At 36.5% G+C, this 25,468-nt stretch overlaps 1 pseudogene; it reads left to right on the top strand.

The window, feature by feature from the left end:
* Positions 1–1,087: 1,087 nt before the first annotated feature.
* LOC149226626 (uncharacterized) lies at positions 1,088–16,649 on the top strand (annotated as a pseudogene).
* Positions 16,650–25,468: the final 8,819 nt, after the last annotated feature.

Here is a 25,468-nt window from a genome sequence, read left to right as displayed (position 1 = left end):
GCATAAGAAAATTCTCACCTGGAACAACCTTCAGAAAAGAGGGGTTTTTGGTCCTTCTTAGTGCTAGCTATGTGAATCACAAGAAGAAACGATTGAGCATCTCCTTAACATTTGTCCTTTTACTTCCACATTGTGGAATGGGATTGCTTCAATATTCAGACAAACAGACAGGGACATGGGTAGCATAACCAGCACCTTAAAGAATTGGAGGAAAAGTTTCTCTGATTATGATACAATCAACAAAGCATTGGATTTAGCTCCAGGCTTCCTTATTTGGGATGTTTGGAAAGAATGCAATAATAGAATTTTCAATAACAGGAAAGGTTCTTCCCAGAGCATCATGGATATTATTTTAAAACAAATCAAGGAGACGATAGGAACCCTCATTAAAAAACCCCCTGAGAATAACCCTTTAGATATTGATGTTCAGATATTACTAAAACTAGGTCTGCAGCGGCTCATTCCTCAGGGAAACATCAAAAAGTCACATCAAATCTCTCCTGAAAAATATTTTTGGTATCCTCCCCCTCAAGGTTTTAGGAAATGCAACGTTGATGGGGTCTCAAAAGGAAACCTGGGCATGGCTGGTTATGGTGGAGTGATAAGGGAGGAGAAGGGATGTATAGAAATCATCTTTCATAGTAATTTGGGGAAAGCCACTAACAACATGGCAGAGCTTATAGCCTTGGAGCAATGTTTAGAAATCCTACGAGACTCAGATCTTCATAACATTATAATAGAGGCAGACTCTGAGTTGGTTATCAAACCGGTCAAGAAAATCAGCTATGGCTCTGCTCCGGAAAAGGTTTCGAGTCATTGGAGGCTTCCCAAAGTTTATCACAGGATCCAATCCCATCTGAAGAACATGAGAACCCTACGATTCACACATGTGCGCTGAACAACCAATAAATTAGCGGACATTTTATCCAATGAAGGAGCACTCTACACCAAAAATAACAATAAATATAATTGGATAGAGGTCCCCCAGAGCAGATTGAAGGATGCATGTCTCAGACAGGCAAAAGAGGACTGTGAGCTCCATCTGAGCAGGGGATCCTGACAGATTGCAAATTCGGGAAAAGCGTGGATGTCAATCTACATGATGAAACAGAACAATGATTCAAATGAAAAGAATGTGCATTCCTTTGAACAGAATGGCGACCCAGACTGCCATAAACCCAGAACTCTCGGACGAGTGGGGACTAATTGCAATGGGATTGCAGGAAGCTTGGGAAAAGAGCGAGCAGTTAGGACTAAAAGCAGAAGTCTTATTAAAGATGAGTGGAAATTTACTCAAGTGGGTCGTGCAGCTAGTTGGATGGCAGGGGGTAAAGCCAACCGTGGTAAAAAGAGGGTGGCTACAGTTAAAGTGGTTTTCGGAAGCCCTCAAAACCCAAAGCAGTTTTATCGAATTGCACCTGATGCCACTAAACGATCAACACGTGGCTCACGAAGGAGAGAGAATACCGCCTCTATCGGGCGGGTAAGCCTTAGTCTTCTTTTCCGCCCGATATTCCTTAGAGTCGTCGGATACAACAGAAGCAGATCAACGGCTATGGTTCTTTGTGCAAGTTGGCAGATCAAGGTTATCTTCCTTGCTAGTTTCTCCTCAAGGATAGGTGCAGAGAAGCTTATGCGGACTACTTGCTCGAGGGTTATCCCCTGGCGGACTTGATTTTTTGTTACTTCGGGCTTTATTTCCTTGTCGAGTCCACTTTTTGACCTTTCGAGGTCACTTGTTTCCTTTCCTTCTTTTTTCCTTTTCCTTTTGAGATCAGATTTCGGTTTGAAAGGTTTAGAAGGTGTGGTGTGTTGGATGGGCTCAACTCCCAAAGCTCAGGGCGAAAAGTTGCTCTATGGCTTTTCTTTCCTCTGACTCTGTTGTATTTCATGTAACCTATTTAGAGATTTAATTGAATAGAAGGACTGACTCTTGCTTCAGCAAAAAAGAAAAGACATTAGAAAGGATAAAACCAAGCCCGTAGTATCACAGGGTAGTGCTAGAACTTATGGACTATTTTTTGTTAGTAAACCTTCACAGTCTTCATCTTCCTTGCTAAATACCAATTGTGAGGATTTTGCATTTAAAATTTTTTTGATGTGAGAATTTTTATGTGCCTACAATCGTTTTCACCAATGACTATGTCCTTAAAGTCCCCTATTGTTTACATTTCTATTAATGTGGGGAGTAAATAATCTCATGTTAAGGGCTAGATTCATACCAGTAGTTTTAAGATAGAAGACAATTTAAAATACAACTAGTTTAAGCCTTAGTCTACACTCGACTGACTAATTTTATGGCTAATCTCATTACAAAGGACAAGTGGATCTGCATTTCTGCTCACAACCACCCAGAACACAGGGAAAAACTACGAAGAGATGAACTAACGATTCTATGGGTTGTGACCAAGCTTTAGGGTGGAGAACATCCATCTCTGGAAACCCTCCTTAATAGTCCTTTAGGGTTTCTATGTTGGAAATCGCATATAGTAACTAGCTTTGAGAAAATAGGTCCTTAAAATATTTCTTAATCATAGATTGTCTTAATATCGTGGGGTTCAAAACTCATCAATAGAGTGTTCTTTGAACCAACATAGGCAAGTTCAAGGTGGGGACAGGTCTCTGGAATCGTTAAGCAAAGTTAGGGTGGAGAACTATATCCCTGGAATCCTTGATGTCTAAAGGGTGGAGACATTGATATGTAGAGTCCCTTTCTGATAAAAGGGTGGAGACATTAATCTCTGGAGTCCCTTGTTGATCATTGGGTGGAGATATACATCCATGAAATCCCTTACTAGCTGTGGTTGGGGATACATATATTTGGAGTCCCATATAGACTGGAGGATGGAGAAAGGATAACACGAACTTACATATGGAAACTTTGTATTTTCAACAGGGTGGAGTTGGGATCACTTTTGGAATCTTTTCCCTAAATATTGGATGACACCTGCAGAACAAGCAATTTTCAATGGTTGGGAGGTGATTATGAAACCTATCCCTGTGCCCATATTAATATTTTTTAATAATCGTGATGTGAAAGACTTAGGGTCCAAAATGGAAGAATGTCATGACAAATTCTATGTGTGTAGCCACTACCCTCAACTGTAACCATGAATAATAAATAATGTTGTACAATAGTTGACTTATTGTCCATCTGTTAAACTATTTTATGACCAAAGACACCGTGGTATGCCACGATCACAAATAAGATGCATAAAATTCATAGAGACATGATGCTTAGTCATATATGTATATATGTGGAAGTGCAACTTTACACATGCAGTCATTCTATTAATTATTCCTAACTTCTTATGAATGGATGCCAAGTGAAGTAAATACAAACCCCGATGGATGCAATCCATGTTGTTCTTCTTTGTACTTGAGTTCCACAGATTTTATGGCTATTAATTATACACATCATTGGTCTCTCAGGAGTTTTAGCAGGTCCTTTGAGTTCGTAACAAGTGCCTAATGAGATTCTTAATTGTTTCCCCAATACCAATTGGTGTGTATTTTATCCACCTTAGCGTGGATTTTTTTTCATGGTAATGACTCTTTACCTATCCCGGATAGGTGACCTTGCTTCCTAAAACCATTTCTGAAGGGTATCACGTTAGTTTCCAGCCTCTTCTGGTGAGGAAATATTTTATTTAGTGGTTTAACACAATAATAATTTGCTACAGTAAGGTCCGTAGCCTTCCATGTTACAACTCCTTTTCCTATATGAGTATGATTTGATCATGGCCTGAAGTCCTAAATAGCCTAACAACTACCTTACCAACACTTTAGATAAAAGCTCAAATGCTTGCAGTATTGCCTGTGTTGTTTCTGTAAGAACTGTTGGTAGGAGGTTATGTTTTGGTGCATTTCATATTATATTTGGAAGTTTGGGCATTCCGGGTTGCATATGGTGGAGTTTACTTTCTAGGGTATCCAATGGAGGTTCTAAAAAAATCACACAACTACTTAACTAATCTAATCAGGGGTAAGATGGAAGACAATGTTATTTCCAAATGTTTCTTTTCTCATTGGTTCCATAGAGCTTAATTATATTTCCGCTCCCTTCATGTGCTATAATTGGTGAATTTGTCAATTGTGGCTCAAGGATGTTATTTATACCTTAATAGATTTGTTAACTGTAAATTTAATTTGATGGAGTCTCTATAGAGCAGAATTTGTCTCAAGAGTCATTTGGAATTACTCTAGAATTTATAGAGAATGAGGTTGCATGATATGAATATTTATTGCCAAATCTGATCACGTCATTTATGTGTGGATACCTAATATGTAGGTATAAACCTTAATACAATTTATTTATTTTTAATCAAACTATGACTTTGGATTACTTGCAAAGACTAAAAGTTGTGTTTAAAATTCATAAGAAAGAAAGTGTCTACAGAGTGGAAATTTCATGATTGCAAGAAAAGTGACTTCCCAAGTTAACTGACAAGAAGTTTTAAAACTGCTTGACACACTTAATAGTGTGGATTAGATATGAAATATTTTGTCTCTTTCATTTATGGATATCAATTTCATATCTTGGGATAGTATAGGCCTGAGTTTTCATTCCTCACAGGTCTATAGGTTAATAATAATGGTTATATGAAGTAGTTATATTTATTGGGTGATTTCAGTAAATCCTCTGTCTACTTTTTAGTAGGTACATTTTCTGTTGCATGATAAGAAATTATGATCATCCCTTGGAAACAATCTTGTATGGTTGAGGAATCAATTTGATCATTGTTTATTTCATATGGGTTTGAACTAGTCTTTAGCTTAAATATTTTTACAAATGTACCTGAATATTGTTATGCCAGAAGGGTGGAGATCGGGTTAGATCTCTGGACTCCCTGTACCTGAACATTGTTATGCCAGTAGGGTGGAGATCAGGTTGGATCTCTAGACTCCCTAAACTTGAACTCTATTATGTATGAAGGGTGGAGACTGGGTTAGATCTTTTAACTCCCTGTGCCTGAACATTGTTATGCTACCAGGGAGGAGATTATTTTAGATCTCTGGACTCCCTGTACGCAATACCTGTTATGCCAGTAGGGTGGAGATTGGGTTAGATCTCTATACTCCCTATACTTGAATATTGTTATGCTAGAAGGGTGGAGATCAGGTTAGATCTGTGGAATCCCAATACATGAAAATTGTTATGTAAGAAGGGTGGAAATCATGTTAGATATATGGACTCCCTATACTTGAATACTATTATGCCAGTAGGGTGGAGATCGGGTTAGACTCCTATACCTGAATATTGTTATGTCAACAGGGTGGAGATCGAGTTAGATATTTGGACTCCATATACTTGAATATTGTTATACCTGCAGGGTGGAGATTGGGATAGATCTATGAAATCCTTGTACCTGAACACTATTATGTAAGAATGGTGGAGACCGAGTTAGAGCTATGGAGTCCTACCTGAACACCGTTATACCAGAAGGGTGGAGATTGGGTTGGATCTCTGGATTCCCTATAGCTGAACATGACAATGCCAGAAGGGTGGAGGTTGGACTAGATCTCTAGAATCCCTAGATGTTGATCATTGGGACAGTCTTCATGAGATAGTGGGTGACAAGTGCAATAGAAATCTGTCAATGTTTGGGAGGAGAATTGTCGACTATGTCCCGATGCCCATACTAAATTCCACAATACTAATTAACGCATTGACTATGATAATCATATATGTTTGAATTATTTTCTAGTTGAGTATGCATGGTAGGTTGATATGGATTAATAGCACCATGCATTTTTAAATACAACCTGCCATTTCAAAGGACAATATGCTCTCACCAATGAGTAAACCATACATACTATGGCTAGATAGTATACAAGCCTCCTGTGTTGCAACAATATGCATTTGGGATCATGCATGTCAAATCCTACCCTTGAATTTGGTCTCAGGTTGGGCTTCTAGATGGTATAAGGTTGAGCTAGCATCCTATATGCTATTAGAAAAGAAAAGGTGACTCTGGTACAATTCGTCCTTATGGATTTCCTTATGAGAAAAGAGTAGATGTGCGCTCTTGGTTGTCATATCTGAAAGGATTTTGTAAGTAGTCAAATATATGGAACTACTTAAGGTATGGATTCAAAACTGTATCCAAAGTATGCCTCATTTGGACAAAGAAACTACTATAGAGCGGTGTATTCCAGAACCAACCTTTCAAATGCCTGACTTGCAGAAGTAATGGTCTTTAGAGAGTAATTTCTGTTGTTTGTAACATGTTGCACTCGATCTTAGCAAAATCCTGTGAGATTGAGATACTCTTATACTAGTGAGACAACCCACCTCTTGGACTTTACGAGGTGGTACATTTAACTGAAGTGTCCAAAACTTTTGATGATGAGAAATTGAGAAGGTTGCGGGAATAAGTGATGAAGAATCACTTTGCTTGTTCCTCTTCTTATACTTGAGGCTTTATTCAAATAAAACCTTAGAGTTCTTTTCTACAGAGGATATGTCCTGAGAATGGCATGACATGAGTCTCAAAATAACCTCAAATCTAAACTAAATACTCCATGTTGCACTTGTAGTATGCTGGAAAGGTTAGCCTTTTGCAGAACCTGATTTGGTAATTATACTTTAAATTACTGGGTCAATGAAAATATTACTGGTACTAAATATATACATGTATATATATTTCTAAAGGGGTAGTGGTATGTTACATCTAATTCTTGGAAAATGTTTTATTTATGTTTACCTTCACCTTACCTTATAACAAGTCTTTTTCTCACCTTGAATCATTTTTTCTTGTACATAATAGCTTTTGATCTCTGTCTATTCACTAAACAAAATATCACAAGCCTAATCACTGTTATCCACAATTTGACAACCTTGAATAAAAATAAACCAGTATTGATCTTAGGGGGCTAGCTTTAGTATTATATTAAACCAATTTGGACTTACAATACCCAATAGTTCTATCAAAGGATTTATGTGAGGCATCCATTTAAGGAGATCCTCAACAAAAAATGGCATATTGAGGACAAGGATAAGAAGGGGATTCATGGGTTGAACTTATTTTGAGATCACAATGTCTCTGACTATCTCAAGGTCTTTTTTTAATTTTTAATTTATCAAAGACTTTCTTTGACAGTGACAGTTTCCAAGTCTAGGGTTACAGATGCTCTCTGCATGCATTGTGGGGTGACTGAGACAATCTAGAAACATTTTTGGAATGGCGAGTGTGCTAGATCCTGCTCGGATCATATATGGACCTCTTTTAATCACATTTTATGGAATCATTTTTTGGAAGTTTTCCCTATTAGGAATTTAGATGTTAGTGTATCATCTTGACTTCACTTTCTCGGGTAGGCCTCACCTATCATGATGGAGATGACCTTTTTCTTGAGGATATCTTATTGACTAGTTTTCTTCATTGTATAACCATACAATGCTCATCACTCTTTCTTATAATTGATTGGCAGTGTTAGCAATATCTTCTTAACATTTTTTTAATGACAACTTTTCTTTGATGGTTTGTTTTGCACATATGCATTGTAGAAAACACTTTTTTGATGGGAAAACCATCTTGTTGAATGTGGGATTTGGAACACTTGTTGAGATTTTCAACCCATTAGCGCACAATTAACTCTCTTTAGTTTCTTTCTTGAAGCATTCTTGTTCATCCTCAACACTCTCAGAACCATCTTGTTAACTATGGTATCTGGAACACTCATTTTCAAGCTATTAGCACATGGTTAACTCTCTTTAGTTGCTTTCTTGAATCATTCTTGATCGTCCTTAGCACTCTTGCTCTAATAACATCTGCATCAATTCACTTTTATCTTCAACATGATTTGATGTTGTCTTTGTCATATATTAAAGATTATTCTTTGACAACATTGTGGGAATTAGCTCCCCTTTGATTGTTCATGCATATTCTTGTTTAGACTTGTATTTTGTTGGTTCCAAAGAGGATCATTTGAACATATTTTGGACAATGTTATTAGAACCGAACCAGTGAACCTACCAAACTAGGAATATATCCAGAACTAAAAAAGAACTGGAAAAAAAATGGTGGCCAAGAAATATATCTTTGAACCAAAAATACATCAACAAAGAGGCTCTAGATGGCCTCTAGTATCAAAACAATCATGCCACAACACATACCTACATGTCATCAAAATCATTTCTTATATTGGGATCCTCATCATCAATATGCCTCTGAACCAAAAAATACATCAACAAAGAAGCTCTAGATGGCCTCTAGCACAATTTTTTTTTTTTCATGTACAGAAGTAACACTTCACATTTCCTGTGGGACAATTCAAACCTTCTCTATGGGTATTGTCATTTTATTTTTTAAATTTTCTTCTAATCACATTGGAAAATAGTTGTATATTCTATTCAATATGAAGAGATGCATTCTGGAGATGCCATTGACATTGCATGATATATTTGCAAGATGCATCTGAAAAAGAGAAAAAAAAATACTAATCCCTTAGTTCCCATTGATTGGATCTCAAAAATAAGGGTTTTTTTCCCTCACACATAATCCAAACATAACAACTCTTTGAGATAAAAAATTTAATTCAAACCAAAATTACATCATAATTCTGCAAATGCAAAGTTCTTCTCTCAATATAACTAAAAAAGGGTCAAACAGGGCCTTTGTAGGCATGGAACCCTGCAACAAAAACAAGATAAATCTTAATAGATTTGATAAGAAGCTGAAAACCTGCACTTGAGAACTACCCCCTAATCAAAGAAAAGGAAGGATGGATTTGGATACCACTGTCCCATCCTTTGATTCCTTTCATATGCATGAACCAACTACCAACTAGAGTCCTTCCTTTGATAAAGATTCTACTTCACAGTTATGTTCTTTGTAGACATGGATAAGGAAATTTGATTAAACACAAAAAAATAGTTTTTTACCTCATCATATATAGGACTAACTACTGATTTCTCCATTTTATAGATTCATTTTATCCAATTGATGACCACTAGATTATCCCCATACACCTGAAAGTTTGAAACTCCTTGCTTGCAACAATTTTTAGAGAAATTTTCATAGCTAATAGTTCAGTGAAGTTATTTGAACCCCCTCTCAAACTTGCTTTGAAATTGATATAATGGAAGCATTGAAAAATAGAAGGCCACCTGCCCCACATCAAGGCAGGGTGCCTTGGCTGGCTCCATCAAAGAAACCCCAAATATCAATTTTGGAAATGGAATTGTATGATAAAATCCTTTGTGAAGAGATATTGGATATAGTTTTGAGGCAATAGAAAAGAGATTTGGCTTGAACTGCACGTTGAAAAGGAGACATGAGTCTCTTAAAAAATTGAAGCATTCATGTTTAGCCATATGACTTAAGGCTACTGTTATTGGCAAGGGCTTAAATTCCTTTAGAGCATATTTTTTTTGCCATTTTGTGAAACAATCCTCTACAAAACCCCTTTCTAGTTATCCTTTTTTCCAGGGAGAAGGCCCATTTCAGTGCACATAGACCTTGCATAAGAGAAAGTAATTGGAAGGTGAGAAATAGTTTCAAGAGATTCTTTGCACAAGGGAAGTCTACCCAAACAATGTTTGTTCCTTCTTTGAAGGATACCCCAAGTGAGTTCTTTGTCTCTGATAGTCAACCACATAAATCTCCAAGACTTTAGAGGATATTTGATCTTCCCTAGTGGTTTCCACTGCCATTGCATATCCAAAAATCTGTTTGGAACAAACATGGCCTTGTATCCTAGATTCAGAGTGTAAAACTCCAAACCAAGATTTTTTTCACCATATTAGCTTATCCTTGGTCTCTTTGATATGAACACATTTGACCTTTAATAATGTTGTATAGGCCTCTCATTTCTCCTTTTTATGACCTTCTTGACCCAATTGATTAGATATTTTCCGTTCTTGCTACGAAATGGTAGTTTTCCCAATTGATGTTGCTTGTGCCAAATTGAAAACAACATTCCTATGTAGTGATCAAACCAATTGGGTTGGTAACTTGTGAGAAACTTCACATCCCACATAGGGATACCACACCATACCCTTAATAGTTTAACTTTCAGAACTTCATAAATCTAGAGTTATCAACTATAATTCAAATGAAGAAGAACTAAAAATGTACCTACATAGTTTCCTATCATAGGTTTTGTGGCATTGGCATGAGGTCAAATCACAACCAAAATTTTAATCTAATTTGTTGGTAGGTAAAATAATCCCTTAGTTTGTAGAAGAACAATAGCTTCCTTGGTTGCTTCAACAACCATCTCTTGATTTTGAGCACTGTAGACATCATTTGGCCCCAGATTGGCATAATGCTCGTCTACCTCAAAGAAACCTAATCTCACCAAAACAATGTACATGTTTATTGAATCTTTATCCATATTTGATTCCTTTTTATTTGCCTGCAAAAGTATAGATTCTAGATAATATGGATAGAATCATCCACGGTTCAAGCCCAACCCTGATTCAAAGGAAAAACCCATTCAGTGGACTGAAATATTCATTTTAATGAGACACTAGATTAGGAGAATAGATAGCCTATGCCTTATTCAAATTGCACTAAATAGTAAATACAATTCTTCCCCTATCTAAAGGACATTGTTGAGCCATTGCAGAAGTTTGTGAAGTTGAATCTTCCTTAGAAAGAGAAAAATAATTTTGAGGGATCATTGATCCATTATGCTTCCTTTTTCCATCTCTATAGTCAAAGAAACCTTTCTCAGCAAAATTAACCCCATGCACAAAATTTCCATTTTTATGCAACTTTGTACTTCTCTTTGTTGAAAATTGTTTAGACTTTGTAGGGAGTTGGCTTCAAGCAATTTTTTTTTTTTTTTTTATTCAACAAGGAGTTATTAACATTCTGAAACATCAACATAAAGGTGAAGTATATCAAAACACTTAACAAAGTCTAACTTCCTATCTTCAGCCTCAGTTTTGGCTCTTCTCCCTCCTATCTCATCATGTTGTATTCATGTAGCATTGCTAAAAGTGAAACTTAAGTATTTCAAGGACATAAAAGGAAGTGAATGTAGCTGGAAACATGCCATGAAAAATTGTCCATAAACATACTTAAATAGTTTAAGTTAATTCAAATATGTTAGGAATCACAAGAAAATTCCCTAAGTGATAAAATTAAAAAAGAACTAAATGATTATTTCAGTTCATCATAGAAGAAAATTGTTACCCTTTCTAGGTGCCTAATATATTCCGAGTAGCTTCATAATTGTGCACTTCGAGGGTTTTAATACTTTCAGACATATATCGGCCTGGAGTATGCCGTAAAACTGCTTCTGCTTGGCTAAGAGCTCGTCTTCCTCGGACGTAAGGAAACAGGTTAACGGCCCAAGACCCAGAGGCATCTGGCAGGAGTGAGAGCCTGCTCCCGATTATGGACCACCAGTAGGGTTATGCCAGGTGGCGTGGTTTTCCTATTTAACAGTGATGAGTCAAACCCAGCATTCGCGGATAGCAGCCAGAGATGGCTGTCCTCACTGTTGGTTTGACACCTGAGTTGATAGGTTTTACCACCTTCGGAAAAAAAAAAAAAAAAAACTTTCAGACATATAAATGGTTTTCTTTATTACAATGAAACAATGCATAATTTATAACCAATGTTTTAAAAATTGAAATCTACAAATTCATTGAGGCCAAGTATGCATCAGTTAGTGATATGTTGCATTTCAACGACGTGCAGGGTAATAAACATGTTTAGCATTGAATGGAAATAGTAGGAACGATTAATTTTATTGATTTTTGAACTCAGCATGATATTTTTGTTATTATTTTTATATTTAGGTCCATCCACACATTTAAGCAATCATTTCCTTTAGGACTATGAAGCTGGTTCATATTTTCTCAGCATGATATCATGTGCTATTATCCTTCTTTTTGGTGCATCCACACATTTAAGCAACCATTTTCCCCTTTTTAAGGATTTGGCACTAGACTAAGAGGTGGGACCCTATATATTGTATAAAATAACCATTTTTTTAAAGGTTGTGAAGATGGATTAAGAGGTGTGATAGTCTATACATTGCATAAAATAACCATTTTCTCTTTTTAAGGTTGTGGAGCTGGACTAAGAGGTGGGACACTGTATACATGGTAGTGTCAAGCCCTAGTTTTTTCCATCAATGAATCCACAAGTATGTCCAAGAGATCATGTAAGTTAAGAACACACATATCACAAATTAACAGTCTCAAGTACCCATTTTCTCTTAATACTAATTCCAAAAATCCTCGGTTCTCTTAGTGAAAATATCATACTGATTCCATGTATATGAGTTTACAGATTTTCTAACATGGATCTGAGATTGACCTTGGGAATTGGAAAAATTTAAAATTCTTTCAACGTGAAAATAATTTTAATGCTCAGAGACAAGGAAGGAACTAGACTACTTTTTTTATTCTTAGGACTATTGGATTCTATCTCTTGAAAGTTGAAATTGATTTCTAAAACTAGATTTGATCTGACAAATTTTCATTAAATTATTGGGAATATTAAGGAGGAAATTTATAAAAAAAAATTAGTACACTCAGAGCTAAAATTTTTGGTGACATTCATATTGGAAGATCACCAACACTAATTCTACTGCAGGTTTCCATATTTCATTTTGTTAGCATTTTGGGTTCACAGTCTTCTCCATACTTTTACTACATGTTATCATCTGGTCTTTTCTTGAAACATATGGCCTCAAAGTAATTATTTCTCTATCTATCAATGGGTAGTGAATTTAGGTCTTCTGGTATATATTTGGGGGACATATATTTCAATAAAATTTGGAAATATTGATTGAGGTAGTTGCTTTTCTTATCAGCGTATATACTAGGCATGTTTTGTTACAGGGAAAAGTGTCTATATAGAACTACTCTATCCCACTAAGGTGTGACAGCTGCCTTAGAAACAAACAGAGAAAAGCTACTTTTGTTTTTCCTTTATGAATTATAGATAGAGAGGAACAGAAAGACCAACCTCTGTCTTGCGCTAATCCTTCGATTCGATCCCTCTCTTCTTTGATAGTCCTTAGCTACCTGCTCCCTTGCACGCCCAGCTTCACAAAGTACCTGTAAGATCAGAGAAGCACAACACTATACAAAGACATGGATCTATAATCATAAACAATCTAGGATCAGATGTAAATTGACCATACAAATGTAACAAGCATCAATGATACAAAAATATGGAGGAAAACTCAAATAGCTTTTATTGATAAACAAGAAAAGATCCAGGAGGAGTTACAACCAGTTGTTCCGACCCAGCATCAACCTCCCAGCAAAGAAGCCCCTCTTCACCTCAAACAAAGCTTAAATCACCCAACAATCTTATGTTTGTCTCTAGAAACCAACAGCGATTCCTTACAATATGCAAAATTCCAGCCTCCGGATCTCTGGGATGAGGGATCCATATATAGATATCTGTAAGGAGGATGAGTCAGCTTGTGATTTGATTAGTGTCTTCTCTCTGGTAGTTCTTGCTTCCACTTGGAGACTGATGGCCTCTTACTCATCCTTGGTCGAATTCAGTGAGGCAAGTGTCACAGGAGAAGATTCTGGAAGCTTCCATTGCCTCTCCAGCTCGCGGAATGACACTGCCATTTGTCATTTCTCACCCATCGCACCCCACAGAAGGGACTTTTGAAATGCAACACACCCTCACAGTGTATCTAGGTGAGATGCAACGCACTTAGCCAGTGGAGCAGCTGCAATGATCCTGTTTTGACCAATTCTGAGTATTTTTTGGTGGAGAACTTCTGGGAGAAGCTGTAATCTGTTGACCTTGTTCCTTTAGGGGTTAGAACAACACTTTTAGGGACTTAGGAGCCCTTGGTTTATGGACATTTCATGCTTGGGGTTGTAGGGCCCAAAAATGTCTATAACATGTTTGGAAATTAGTGACATCAACATAAACCTTTTGGTACTAGTTGTTTTGTATGCAACAATCCTGATATATACTCTTTTTCACTCCTAGCAGAGTAGTGCAAAGGTTTTAGTCAACATATGCCACATTACAAATGTAACACACCTACCCCACATAAACTTGAGACGGTAGCATTTTGGTCTGTTAACATTATATCTGTAACCTTCCTCAAAGCCAAACCTGAACAAGCAATGGACCATGAGTTTTTTTTTTTCTTTTCTTGAAGCTGAATTGTTTCCCACAAGAAATAGATATAAAAAAAAAAAAAAAAAAAAAAAAAAAAAAACAAACAAACAAAACATGTCCAGACTCTCAAAAACCAAAGAAGACACAAGAACCTACTTATTATTCAATAGAGAAGAAATAGCTATGTCCATTTCACCCTTAGTGGGATCACTCATGCACAAGGGCTCGAACTGCACTGATAGATGATTAGACTGATCAAGCCAAATTTTGGAAAGTTGCAAGTATTTGTGCGATAGAGTGTTATTAGGGCTGTCACATGGGAATTTATTAATGATACCTGCAAATATTATTAAGGGGATTTCCATGTCACACCCACTATAATACCATGTGAATGTGTTCAACACAACTCTCTAATATTTAATGCAGATTAACTGTTTTCAAAGCACTGATATGGCATTACAAAATATGCCACATTAGCATATGAACAACTATTACTAATGTTAGTACTGGTAATGAGAGTTACATAATATGGTTTCACATCAATCTGTGGACTTGCACCCCAAAGCCATCCAGGTTAAGGTTCTAACTAGGAAGCATTGCTTGCTTTTAATAAATCAGGTTTACAATCCTTACCATCTGAAATTATTGTATTGTCATATGTTAATTTTTAGGTCAATTGTAATTATTGAGTTCCTGCTTATGTTGGGGAAAATATTTAATGCTTTTGCTGTGCATTGAGATGGTAATTAATGTGCCACTAGATTGTAGGATCTCTCTCAATAAGAGAACAAATAGGTTTGTCATCCACTCGATCATTTCTTGTTTAATTCATCTGTAACATTAGATTATAAATAATAAATTCCATTGTCATTTCCATTTGTGAAATTCATGGCTGACTGGTTGTTTTTTGAAGCTTGTTCATGTTCATTGAAGAAAAAAATTCTTTGTGTTTTGAAAGCCTTCATTCACTGGTAGCTAGAACAATTCATCAAAATGAATGGGCCCATAGCTCTTGAAAACACTAAAACATAGGAGGAAGGGCCAATGATAGACCATAGCAATGCTTCAAAACAAATTAGCCTGCTATTTTTGAAAAAAATTGAAATAGAGGGAGGATGATGGTGGTGATATTAAAGTTTGCATATCCTAAACATACTTCACTTATATCAATCTTTGAGTTGAGACTTGATAGGTTGTCTCATTGGAATCGTTTGGATGAACTACACACAAAAATAATAACACAATTTGAAAGAGTAGATTTTGTTCACCAAAATGTGTAATGATTTGGATAAGCAATGGATCATAAAAGGACTAACTCCTAAATCCTTTAAACTAGGTATTTTAAAATGACCATATAAAATCATCAAAATTTAATAGGCATGAATGAGATAGAGAACTTTCTATTAGATATTTGAATTCATCCAATTATAATATTCTATGGTTGCTCTCAGGATGAAAGCAATCACATATCATTCTCAACAAACGTGTCTATGAATTTTTTGTTTGAAAGGTAAATTAATGATGGATGAATGGAATGAGTGGGGTCTAGGACTCAGACAAATTATCTTTTAATTGCTTTCAGATACCTTTCTAGTGGTCATTCTGGTTCTCTCTAGGACTGACACTAGTAGTTCAGAGTGTTTTTGTTGTTTGTGGTGCGTGAGAAAAAGGTATAAGGTTTGGGTTTGAGGTTTCAAGGCCTTGTACTACAAGTTCTAGAAGACTGGGTAATATATAGATCTTTGAGATAATTTAGATTACTACAAAACTAAATGTTTTGTAGTGTATAGAGAGTTGAATTTTTGCATATAGAACTCATGGATTGAGGTGAGTGGACCGCAATATTGTGTAGTAGTCTCATAAGGTGAAGGAAAAAGAAAGACTCATCGAATGAGGGATTTTGGCATCTGTTATCTCAAGGTACAACAAGAAGTCCCCACTCTCTGATTTAAGTAAGCCTCTCAGCAAGCCAATCGACATAGTTTATGGAGATGTAGATCAGTGTAGATATTTCAATCAATCTAAGAAAAGTAGAAGAAAAATAAGCATATATAGGTCTAGTAGAGAATACTGGAGTGAGAAGGCATGGGAAACGAAAAGAGATCAAGCTCTATCACAAGAATTGTCTTGCAATTATAATTATTTCAGTGATTTCCAGTCCTCTAAGACAACTTCTGACTCAGCCAACAAAGAGGCCAAAGTTGATTCTCCTTATTCAACTTTGAGACATACTTCTAGTACTCCCTGAGTTAGGAAGCTTACAAAGATGGACTTAGATGAGTTGAATGGGTGTCTAGATTTGGGATTTAGTTTCAATTATGAAGAAATGTATGAGCTCTCAATACCTTGCTAGCCTTGGAGTTATGTTATGCAATCAACCAACAATTTCAAGATGACCACCATTAGAAATTTTGTCTTGTGTCTACTCTTGATAACAGGGATTCTCCAAACAATGAGGGCTATGCACAATCTCCTATTTCCAATTGGAAAATATCTAGCCTAGGAGACCATCCCCAACAAGTGAAGGAACGATTGAAATTTTGGGCTCAAGTTGTGGCCTGTATTGTTCATCTCTGTAGTTGATACTCAAAAAACGAAAGAAAAATCTCTATTTGAGGCTTAATCTGTGAGAGCTTATGTCATATTTTGTTGGAGAGTGATGAAGTCTGGCGAGTTCTATTTCATAGATATATCTATGGTGCTGCTAGAAAACTATATGACCTTTACATTTGCAACAATTTATTCTTCTTCCTGTATGGGGAATCCTCCCTTACTCCCACCCTCTGTTACTATATCAATTGACTTGTAAATGTGTTCCTATAATTTTTGGGGACAAAAATTTAACACTTCAAATAAATCAAATATTTAGTGATCTGATGCTTATTCCCAAGAAAGTTAATTGTTTTGAATCTTGCACATTCTTCCAACTCAACAATAATGATAGAATAACTAATTTTTTTCCTGTTTAAGAAATTGCTACAATTCATATTTCAATTAACTCTTCTTTTGGACGTTGTGCAAATGAATTTCATGGACAAACGCCTCAATACTTGTCTAATTCTTCTGAGTTTAAGATGTTCAATTATTTTTGGGATAGTTGATGTGAAATTTCAACCACCTTTGTCCTATCCATTTCATCTTGGAAACCCTCCTGAAGCTCCATCATCACCTCTTGTGGAAACACTGATATGTTATGAATAGGTACAAGCTCTAGTCTGAACAACATGTTATGTACAAAGTTGGTGGATATGATGTGTTATCCTTATACAATACTTATGAGTACAATGGTCCCAACTCATGTTCCTTCATTAGAACTGTGCTTAAGCTTGTTGAATATGTAAAGATCTATAAGCTTACTTGTATTCATAGATTACTGTATTCCAATGTACTAGTTCAACTTAGCTTATAGTGATAGTTTGGTTCAATTCCAATAACTCTAGTAACTTTGTTTTAAGGTGTAATGTATATAAAACCATGTAATGACTTATCATTATAGAAACTACTAATCTCCTTATATAATGGTAATAAATCACACCTTATCTCGTTGTATCAATATAACTACTTACTTTGTTGATTGGACTAGTATGAATACAATCTAAGTGTTAGTTTAACCAAAGGTGATAGTTCAAGCATTACTTTTATGCAGTAAACAACTTGGTGTTACAACTTATTGCAACCATAACATTCAATCATAATAGTACACCCATTTATATATGCTTATAGACTAGTGATTACAATTGTTAAGAGTAATGGACATAATACTAGTTTAGCTATCACGTATTATCCATAACTACACTCTTACTATGAGCTAATAGAAATAATGATTCATAAGCATAGGTATAGTATTGCAATGATGGAACATGTGGTATTGATGAGAGCTAGTAGCTTACTAAGTAGAATGGTTATGTAAGTATTATTAATAGTTACACTCTTATAACTCCATAGATAACATGAAACCAGTAATGAATCAACATCAGATTAAGCTAGTATAATAATCATAATATGCTTAAGAAGTTGAGTTACTATGGAAATCAATCTAATGGAAACAAGCTAAGTAAGGCTTGTAGTATTGTTTCACTTATATATGAGTTTGATAATGTTAATCATCGTATTAGTACTAAGAATCTTGTCATAGTTACTGTACTAGAACTAAACCCATGTAGATGAATATTACTAGTATTCACTATACTAATAAGCTCGAACAAGTGCACTGATTCATAAGTGTGACTAGTGTTTCCATATCATATGTGTCAACTCTTAGCATAAAGCTTATGTAAACATGATTACCTTACTTGGCATTGTATCCCTTATTACTTGTAGTTATTGACATATCGTTATTCACACTACTTGATCGTATCAGTTATTAGGATATCACTATCTCTATCACTTACATTGATTATGCTCTTACTTATCCATAACGAATAGCACTAATCACGTCAATTGTATAGAGAAACCAATTTGTATTACTAGTACAAATTAGTATGACTGAAACGTTATGTTCATTAGTCACACTATCCTTTACCAGATTGAGATCAATATAAGGTAAGTAGATCCTTAATCAATGTGATACTCTATTACACTTATAGGTACCTATACAAGATCATGTTAATACGACCAATTATGTAAAAGTTCAACCACCTTTGTCCTATCCATTTCATCTTGGAAACCCTCCTGAAGCTCCATCAACACCTCCTGTATCTCACCACATCCTTTAACTTCCCAATTTGATCACATAATTTTTTAAAGGGTGATAGATCAATGGAAGAGCACCTTCTTTACATCCAGGAGGTTGGTGGTTCGATTCCACTATGCCCTAATATGAATTAATCAATGATATCATTGTTTATTTTTAATTAAATACATTTTATATTGATTTATATCAATGGTGAGATATTTTTCTGGATTCATTATTTTATATTCTCTTTAAAGAGACAAAAGACATATTGTGTCTATAAAGACAATATGTCTTTAATCCAAATTATTGTCTCTCGAGAGAAAAAAATGAAATTGTCTCCTAAGAGACAATAACACTTGTGTTATATATTGTCTTTATAGAGACAATTTTTTAAGACATTAATTTGAGACACCCGCTTAAAGACAATATTTAAGACAATACAATTTTTTTTTTGTCTCAACTTAAGACAATTTAAGACATTAAATTTGAGACACCCACTTAAAGACGATACACAATTTTTTTTTTTTTGGTCTCAATTTAAGACAATTTACCCAAAAAATGTCTCAAATAGCGTCTTAAAACCTCCCTCTATGTTGTAGTGCGACACCAATTGTAGTTAACGTACCAGATGTTGGGATTAAGGCTAGCGAGCAGTCCGGGTGCAATGGATACGATGATGCATAAAATTGAGCGAAAAGAACCAGTGAGAGTTATGCTCCAAAACAAGTGTTATAAACGTGGAAGTATGACTTTCAAAATATGAACCAATAGGAGGATTACAAATTGATTATATATATATATATCTATATATATATATATCTATATATATATATATATATATATATATATATATATATATATATATATATATATATATATATATATATATATATATATATATATATATATATATATATATATATATATATATATATATATATATATATATATATATATATATATATATAGATAGATAGATAGATATACTGTAAAGTTAAACATTAGAGAATATATTGGTCGAAGCTCAACTAATGGGTAATCAAAGACAAATATAATAAAATTAACAAATTAAAAATACTAATAACAAAAAAATTAATGTATCCTATAAATAAAATACTTCAATTTTCACAAAAATTGTATATCAACTTTATATACAAAGATGAAGTCATTGAAAGAAAAAAATAATTTATTCATTTTTTAATATGGGAGAGATATGTAATTTCTTCACTATTTAATATGAAGTTGTGAGAAAAAAAGTATTGTTGATATTAGATGATGTGTAATTCATTTCATTTTAAAATTACTTGTAATATTTAAAACGAAGATATATTAATAACACAAAAAAATATTTTACTACAGTAAGTAAAATATTTTGTTAGAAAATTATATATATTACAGCGCAATGGAACATGTTAGAGTCGGTCTGGTCAGTCCTCCGTTAGAGATCAAAACTTTTTATACATTTCATTTCTAGGAGTCCCGCTCTATTCACTCAGCTGCATTCCGCTAGGGGCATGCCATAATCTGACGGAAAAGGTCATTGCTAGTCATTTCCCCCCATGTCTGGCTCCTGCTGGCTTAGCTCTTTTGTCAATGATCACCAAAGTCCATGATAGTCAAGGTCTGGTCCTTTAATGGACAAAAGTCATTTTCAATCATTAGATCTAGGGATTAATCAATTTGGTCTTTAAATATGTCCAGTAAAGCCATGCAGGCCAGAGTGAGGCCCTTACAAAGTAATGATTCAGAGAGTTTCATCGTCATATTGATAAACTTCGACTCTTCTTCAAAACTCTGTTTTGAAGAAAGGTCAAACAGTGTCATTGGTGATAAAATTTTCAAAAAAGTCGTCAGTTGATTTCTTCAGATGCAGGCATGGTTTCCATGGCAAAATGTCCTGTCGTGCAATCCTTGCAAAGAGTGCCGAAAATTTAATCATTTGAGCTAAAATCTCAAAGGGAAAGTGAAAATCAGTGTTGCTTTAAGTCAATGAAAAAGTGTCAAAACATAACATTAGAAAAATGGGTTTTTGAAGAAGCAAAAATTTAATCCATGACTTCCAAGTCTTTATATACAAGTTTCCACCAAATTCAAAGCCATTGTGCAAATCAAGTGCATAGGGAGATATTGCAAAGTGTTTGAGAGGCAAAGTGTGTGTTGGAGAGCGTTGGAGGAAGTTTCCAGGAGCGCAGCGCATATACACAGGGGTGCGGCGCACACAGAGGGTGCGGTGCACACAAAGCCATCCCTCAGTGTATTTTTTCAATGGGCGCGGCGCACACCCAGGGTGCGGCGCACACCCAGGGCGCGGCGCACTGGGTTTTGCGCGCGGCGCACACCCACAAAGGGCCAAAACCGTGTCAAATTTCCTCAAATTTCTTGTGAAGCCCCTAAAATTGATAGGTAGGCTCTATGACATGACTTGTTCATCAAAGTTTATAAATGATATGGTGGTTTATGGCTATGTTTGAAATGCAACAAAACCCACAAAATCAACCACAAGAAAACACCAAAGGCCATTGTTGCTAGGGTTGCATAATTGCGGTATTGAGGTCAAGGTTCCATCTTCACCCACCATTTTTCCCTCACCTACCATTTTTCCCTACCCTCCCTTTCTCATTTTTCCTATTATCCTTACCCTAAAACACTACCAAACCCTCTTCTCTTTCCCCTCCTCTTATTTTTCAACATAACACCCCAAAACCCTACCCTATCAAATACCCAAACCCCCTACATATCCCTAAACAAACTTCTCCCCAAAACCCTATTCCCATCACATTACTCCCCTCCTAATACTCCCTTTTGTTTCATTGTTCCCCTTGGTGGCAGATATCACAAACAACACCTAGCTTCACACCATCATCAAAGAGCAGCCTAAGTACAGTACGCACAGCAGTCATGGCATCCGAGCATTCACCAGAGTATGAGATGGAGACACAAAGTGATTCATCCTCGGAAGAATAGGCTCCCAGGAGACATCACAAGAGTGGAAAACATGTTAGGGATGAGCCAACCACCCTCACAGAATTGCAGGCATGCCCTCTTGCTATGTCATGTTTCTAGCATCTATCATGTTTTGAATTTTGTAAAAGAGTGGCTAACGTTCGAGTTCATCATGAGTTGGCCCGTATTTTTGTGCTTCACCTACATGGAGATCACTCTATCTTGGCCGGGTTCACCTTCACACTGACTCCCGAAACTGTCTCATTAGCAACCGGTATACCGAATGTTGGAGAACCATGGCACAAGAAACAGAAAGTTTATCGGCAGCATTATGAGCCTTACATTAAGGCCAATTGCTTGAGGCAGCTCACGAGAGTCTTTCCATTCAGATATTTGAAAGATGAATATGCTCCACTCATGAAGTTGATCATGAAGTACTTCAGCTGTGAGGGGAGGTTCTCTCGTTTATATGCCTATCACATCAGGTTGCTCATGCACTTTACCAGGGTACAGATGATGAACATCCCATTTTTCATTTGCAGGAACATAGAGAGGATGAACACCTTCATGCAGCACAAGACCCCTCAGCAGCAACTTAACAGTGTTTATCACTTTTCTCTTATTAAGATTTTGGTGGTTCATCAGCTGGGATTGCAGGGCATTACTTGGGATGATTTCATCTCCCGTGACCTCTTCAGCACTTCACAGGTATTATCAGAGGTTAAGCATGAGGGTGAACCTTCTCGTCGGTATGAGCGCCATGAGACTGCTAGTGTGCCGGTTTTCATCACATATCAGAGGGGTGCTAGACATTTGTTTGCAGCAACAAAGCGAGTGTTATCTCCACCTGGGGTGGAAGGGGCCTCGCTTCCGACATCAGCACTATAGGTACAGGACAGAGGTAAGGAGCCAATGCATGATGAGGGGCCTTCAGGTGAGCCATCAGGTGAACGAGAGACCGAATTCGTTCTCCTTCATGATGATGATACAGATACAGAACCAACAAGTGCACAGCTCAAAGAGATCATCCAGGAGCAGCAATCAGAGATCGAAGCCTTATCCCTTGACTTGGAGAGGGCTAAGTGGAACATGAAATATTTGGAGCATAGGAACAAACAGCTTGAGGATCAGCAAGCGATCATGGAGCTACAAAACATTCGTGAGCATTGCCAAGCTGCACAAAGGAGAAGAGTTGAGATCACGTCATTGGAGCAAGAGATTAATGAGGATCGGGAAGCCAACCTCGAGAGAGTTAACATGCACTTGGAGAGGCTACTGGACAAGGCCAACAAGGACCATGCACTACTAAGACACATGGCTTTCCACTACATGGCGCGAAACAAAGTATGCAAGGCCCGAATCAGGAATTTGAAGGCGAAATTGAGGAAGGCAATCAAGAAGCAAAAGAGGCAAAGGGAGCTCGATCGACTTTAGATATTGGCCAAAGCCTCTTTGGCCCAGCATAACACTTGATAAGGAAGCTCCAGCCCAAATTTCAAGAAATTTGGGGCAATTTTGGTCACATGGAAAATTTTTGGTCACAACACAGGTTTTTTCTCCCTGTGCGCCGCGCCACTGGCGCGACGCTTAGGATTGGGAGCTCCAAATCACAAATGGTTTGCATTTTTGGATTTAGCATGAAAAATCATGACTACTGGTGCTTGGACAAGAAATTTGGGCATGATTTGAGTCTCCAAGAGGTCAAAAACACTCAAAAAATGACCTCTTTGCCCCTATTTTGACACACAGGAAGCAGTCTTGGGAGAATGAAGAATTGGAGGGGCAAACGAGCACCAAATTCAGAAATTCCACTTGGGTTGGAAAGTAGACAGGCCAGGAGTTCCAACAAGAACACTTGGGCACATTTTAGACTCCTGAAAGTGCCTCAAAACAGGCTCCAAGGTGACGCGGCGCATATAGAAAGTGGCTCGGCGCATATAGGGAAAAAGGCCAATTTCGCCTCCGTTTCACGAAATTTCGATTCGCGACTTCTCCAAGTGGGCCCGCTCATCTACATTTCACTTTTTTGGCACCTAAGGTGACATTTAAAGTATTTTCACTCCAGATTGGCTCCTATCCAAGTGGCAAAGGAAGGCGAACAGTCACCCAAGCCATTTGTCATGTTTGTAACGTTGCACCTGTAGCTAATGGTTGGCTTTCCACCTCCATTTTGTAATGATTCGAGTAACTCCCCAACCCTTGGGCGTTCTATCTCTTCATGGCACATTTTATATATTGTATGCAAACTATTTGCAAAGGGTTGGTTGGCTTGTAATTTCTGGGAGACTGTGGGAGAGAAACTCAGTTCTTCATTGTATTTTGACAGAGGATTAATGAAAGGCAGCGGCTTTGTTTCATGAGATTCATGTGGTTGTGAGTGTAGAAAATGTGTCTCTTATGTTTCATATGTATTTCGTAATGTTTCACAGTTCATTTCATATTCATTTCCAGTGAAATTTTCTAAGTTAGATAAGGTAGAATTCATTTTTATTTCTCTGCCTGTGGGAAAATTTCATGTTCAGTGTTCTTCTTCTGTTGAAAAGGATTCATGTACTTATGCCCTTTTCACCCTCCTAAGAAATTCCTCCATTCCGTGTTATTTCAAACTAAATTGCTAGACTTTCCTCCTGTCTTGCCTCACGAAGTAATCTGTGCCTTTGTATTAAATTCTCTGCTCATTGCTGTCCGTTGGTCCCATACCATCCCAGAAACTCAGCCATTCATAAAAAATTGCTTCTTGTATCCATATTTACTTACTAGCCTAAGATTAATATTTCACTGTTAGTCATCTCAGACCATTCCGTTTACTTATTCGCTGAGCGTGACTCGGAGAGCGCCCTCTCCTGTTCTGGTACGGCTAGCTACCAGATTGAGCGTGGTTTGTGGTTACCCTGAATTTTGCCTTCCTTCAGCCTAAGGCATATTTAGGTGCTAACAGAACACATAAAATATTTTAGAAATATAAACACAGAAAACACATAAAACAAGATAGACACAGATATACGTGGTTCACCCAGTTTGGGATACATCCATGGAGAAATAGCCAATCCTTATTTTATTATATCATCCAGCAAACTGAAGAGATACAACCTATAGCAAATCCGCTGTAACACCCTCTTCGCTCTCAGTCTCCTCTCTCTTCCTCACTTAGAATACAGATCTACATAGACGCAATACAATTCCCTCATATATAGTGAGGGGTTGCCTTCTAGGGCAAAAAAACCCTAAACTAAACATAACTTCTACTGTCAGATTATTCGCCTAATGAACAGTCCAGATTGACTAGAAACTACTAGACTTTTACAAGGAAATTTTACATTTGTTTTTAGCTTCGGGGGTGCTGCCCCCGAACCCCCGCCAGAGGACTGCTGGCCCTCGGACCCCCCAACCGGAGGGGATTTACTCCCCACGTGGAGGGGTGTATAGTCTTCCTGGGGTATACATCTAGCTAAAACCTTTGAATACAGAAGATAATCAGGCTCCACACCCAACATATTTCAATGTCCATATTAAATAATATAATTTTAAATCAACTTTATAGAGAGAAAAATTAAGTAATTTAAATAAAATAAAATTCTTATATTTTCACTTTTCATTCTTAAAATGGGCTTTATATATAATATTTTGAAAATATTAATAACAAAGAGAAATTTAATGTGGATTATAAATAAAGTATTTTAATATGTATGTTGAGTAAAAGATTTTAATATCAAACATATATAGTGAGAAGTGGGAGAATCCTTATTTCATAAATAGGTGCTTTAAGGGATATTTGAAATTATTT

Source organism: Pinus tabuliformis, chromosome J (genome assembly GCF_031772625.1).
Source record: "Pinus tabuliformis cultivar Carrire ecotype Pingquan chromosome J, CPIR1, whole genome shotgun sequence".
NCBI lineage: Eukaryota > Viridiplantae > Streptophyta > Pinopsida > Pinales > Pinaceae > Pinus > Pinus tabuliformis.
Note: the sequence above shows the minus strand (reverse complement) of the source record. Positions and strands in the feature narration are given on the sequence as shown.